This window comes from Phalangium opilio, unplaced genomic scaffold (assembly GCF_054372755.1).
Source record: "Phalangium opilio isolate 3A_F unplaced genomic scaffold, DU_Popi_V2 ptg000056l_1, whole genome shotgun sequence".
Taxonomy (NCBI): Eukaryota; Metazoa; Arthropoda; class Arachnida; order Opiliones; family Phalangiidae; genus Phalangium; species Phalangium opilio.
In genome coordinates this window covers 1073220-1076966 of record NW_028324175.1, presented here as the reverse complement: position 1 = coordinate 1076966, position 3747 = coordinate 1073220, and the positions used below count along the sequence as shown (strand labels likewise).

Sequence of the window (3747 nt, the reverse complement as noted above, 5' to 3'; positions counted from 1 at the left end):
GAAAAACGAGTAATATTCGTTTGAACGAGTACTCGATTCGGATTTCGAATAGGAGATTTACTATTCGATTCGGTTTGAAAAACCACTATTCGCACAGCCCTAGTTGAAGTTTGAAGTGCTTGAAACAATGTTGATGTTATTATTCCAATGTGAAATAATTAGAACTTGGTTCTCGTTTATTTCCAACAAATTATAATCTGTGGCGTGTCTTTGCAGCTCCACCAAATCAACCCACTTGTCCACATCATGATAATGACGACGAACACGAAGTAGACAATGCCCTTCATGATCATGAATTGCTTCAAGCTGGACGGCTTGTCAGGCAATCATTAATTTATCTATAACGGAATGGTTTCGTAATTGTGGGTATTACCAAAGGTGAAAGGATCCTTTTTCTGTACCTTGAACCCTTTATTATGACCACGACTTGAACTCTTTTATGAGCACTCGACCGTAAACCCTTTATTGTGACCACGACGTGAACTCTTTTATGAGCACTCGACCGTAAACCCTTTATTGTGACCACGACGTGAACTCTTTTATGAGCACTCGACCGTAAACCCTTTATTGTGACCACGACGTGAACTCTTTTATGAGCACTCGACCGTAAACCCTTTATTGTGACCACGACGTGAACTCTTTTATGAGCACTCGACCGTAAACCCTTTATTATGACCACGACGTGAACCCTTTTATGAGCACTCGACCGTAAACCCTTTTGTGAGCACGCGTCCGTGAACTCTTTTGTGAGCACGCGTCCGTGAACTCTTTTGTGAGCACGCGTCCGTGAACTCTTTTGTGAGCACGCAACTCTATTATGACCGCTCGACGTGATCCCTTTTATGAACACGCAACTCTATTATGACCGCTCGACCGTGAGTGAACACGCGTTCGTGAACTCTCCACGAAAACGTGACCATGAGCACTTGTAACTTGTATCGAAGAGTTCATTGTGGCTTCAACTGAGCATACAGGACATCTCATCCATGTGCACATTTAACCACAAGGCAGCTGATAATTCACTTTACTTGATGACGGTGCTAGATGCCAGGAAATACACCTCTTCACGGGAATATACCTCGAATCGTTAAAATCCATCAGTTTTACAACAATGTCTACTGTATTGCTTGCCACACTTTTGACAAATGAATTAGCAAAAGCCATTGTTGCCTCACAAATGTGAGGTTATACTTAGTGTTGCCTGTCGTATGGATAAGGCAATGGGTATGGAATCAGGTAAAGCTCATCTGCAATGGTCAGATTAATAAATTCAATGCATTAATATGTAACTTACCAAAAATATAGATATTCGTGAAATGACTGCAGCTCCATCCTGATAATAGGACTTGTAGCGTGAACACCTCTTATTGGAGAAGGGTGAAGTAATGATAAACATATCTGTCATGTAAAAGGATAATTATTAATCCCTGGCGTCATATTCAGGTCGTCAAATTGCAATTGCCGAACGCTGTACACTAGCAATACTGGGCTCAATAATGTTACGATTTCATGCCAACAGAACAATGAAGGGTAGTGACTATCATGTCATACAAGTAAAGCAATTTGTAAGTATTCACCTTGTTTATTAACGACATAGAACAAAAAAGAACGAATAAATGCATACCATAATGACAGTATAATATCCCAGAGATTGTAACAAACGTATGTACAATTATTCGAAACCTGGAAACATAGTGCATGCCACATTCAGCTAGTCATAAATAATACAATTATGTATAATACTATTATAGAGGAAAGCACATGACAATTAAGCAAGTAATTATTAACACTAGATTAAATTACCAGCAATGAGACGGAGTGCATGCCAAACTGAGCAGGTATTAATCACATTAAGCAAATTGAGCGCGTTATGACACATGAATAACTAAATAATGCGATATTGAGGAGTGTGCAAGAGCTTGTGATTAATAATTATTTATTAACCCATCTGTTATGCCAAATGAAGGTTGTTATGAGTAGTAATAGCATGTAATAAATAGTAACAATCGCACGTAAAAAATAATAATTGAGAAAAACAAAGTGCATGATAATAAATATTAATTGAGAAAAACAAAGTGCATGATAGTAAATATTAATTGAGAAAAACAAAGTGCATGATAATAAATATTAATTGAGAAAAACAAAGTGCATGATAATAAATATTAATTGAGAAAAACAAAGTGCATACCAAATTGAGAAAATACGAAATTAAACACAACAAGCAATTATATATTTAACCGGGCTGTTATGCCAAATTAAGGGCGTTATGAATAGTAATAGCATGTAGTAAATAGTAACAATCGCACGTAAAAAATCAGAATTGAGAAAAACAAAGTGCGTGATAATAACAAAGTGCATGATAATAAATAATAATTGAGAAAAAGAAAGCGCATGCCAAATTGAGCAAATACAAAATAAAACATTACAAGCAAAAAAGTACATTCAAATTAACACATGATAGGTTATTTAAGTGCGTCGATTTCCTCCCTGGCTATTACTCTCTAAAAGTTTAAGAACCTCTGTCTGGGCATTCATTGCGTCGCTTTGAGCCTTCAAGGCCTCAGTGTGAGCCATCATCGCTGCAGTGTTGGCATTCAAGGCTGCAGTATGGGCCGCCATGAACTCAGCTTGGGTTTTTAGGGCCTCTGCCCTTATGTGGTGCTTTTCACCCTTGTATGTAGCCATGCGTTTCATGGTGGACGTTTGCTGCCTCTCCTCCTCCAATAACGCCTTAGCGGTACAAGTCATGTCGTCCCTGAAGGTACGCTTTCGACCTCGCATGCTTGGCAATTCAGCTAAAAAAACGCAACGTTAAGTTCTGATGATCCATTTCCATGACACGCAAACAGCTGGTGAAGTAAGGAGATGATAGACACACTCTCTTTGTAAGGCATATATTACTTCACTGGGAATACCTTAATCGAACTGATTACTTTGCAGGTGAAAATCGCCTATTTCAATCAATAATTGGTACACCCTGAAACATCCCCTTATGTTGCAATACACAAAATGGGTGCTATGACCGTAGAACAGTGGGGTTTATGGGCGAATTGGCGTCAAAGATGTTGTATAACGGATAACGTTGTGGCCTAATATGATCCGAGCTTTTGACCTATGCCTGCCAAAGAATATTTTCGACTCAAAATTTGAGATAGAATGTACTATACTTCGGTTCAACCACCGATGTTGTAGCATCCAGTATGAATTAACTGACATATCGACCCATTAATAGCTCGTGCCGCAGAGTATGACATAGAACTGTGACATAGTAATGACCATAAAACTCCTTCCAAGAGGCGTTTGGCTGGGGTGATTCTCCATCACTGTCGGGCACAATAAGCTGCGGAGGGGGCGTGAAGCACCTCGGCTCAGGGTGTTCCGCTTGAGGTTCGTCAACATCTTTGGTATGGTGAATTAATTACTATTTTGAGCCAAATGTTTAATACTTCATCTTACCTAAGGAGCCAAAATTGGCTTGTACATCTCCAGAGGTTTCGTCAAATTTCACTTTAAAGTAAAGAATACTATGTAGTATTTAGGTTGACAATGGTACGTAATTAAATTATGTTAGTAGAGTTTGGAAGATATCTGACATACAGGAATTGTTTCCATCTCCTACAGCGTCAGCCTCAAGGGAATCAAAATCTATATAGTCGTAGTGACTACATAACAATCAAATCATTATTATTCCAGTTGTTCAGGAAGTCATATGACTAATAAGGTAAGAGACGTTTGAGTCCAACCCAC

The 3747-nt window shown here is 38.7% G+C and overlaps 2 long non-coding RNA genes across 2 annotated transcripts; both read left to right on the top strand.

The window, feature by feature from the left end:
* Positions 1–359: 359 nt before the first annotated feature.
* On the top strand, positions 360–1511 carry LOC149667669 (uncharacterized). The gene is made up of 3 exons (XR_016368115.1): positions 360–1236; positions 1306–1382; positions 1444–1511. It is a non-coding gene; the product is annotated as an uncharacterized LOC149667669 (long non-coding RNA).
* An 18-nt stretch (positions 1512–1529) lies between these two features.
* Positions 1530–2974, top strand: LOC149667668 (uncharacterized). The gene is made up of 3 exons (XR_016368116.1): positions 1530–1565; positions 2682–2761; positions 2941–2974. It is a non-coding gene; the product is annotated as an uncharacterized LOC149667668 (long non-coding RNA).
* The last annotated feature ends 773 nt before the right edge of the window (positions 2975–3747 follow it).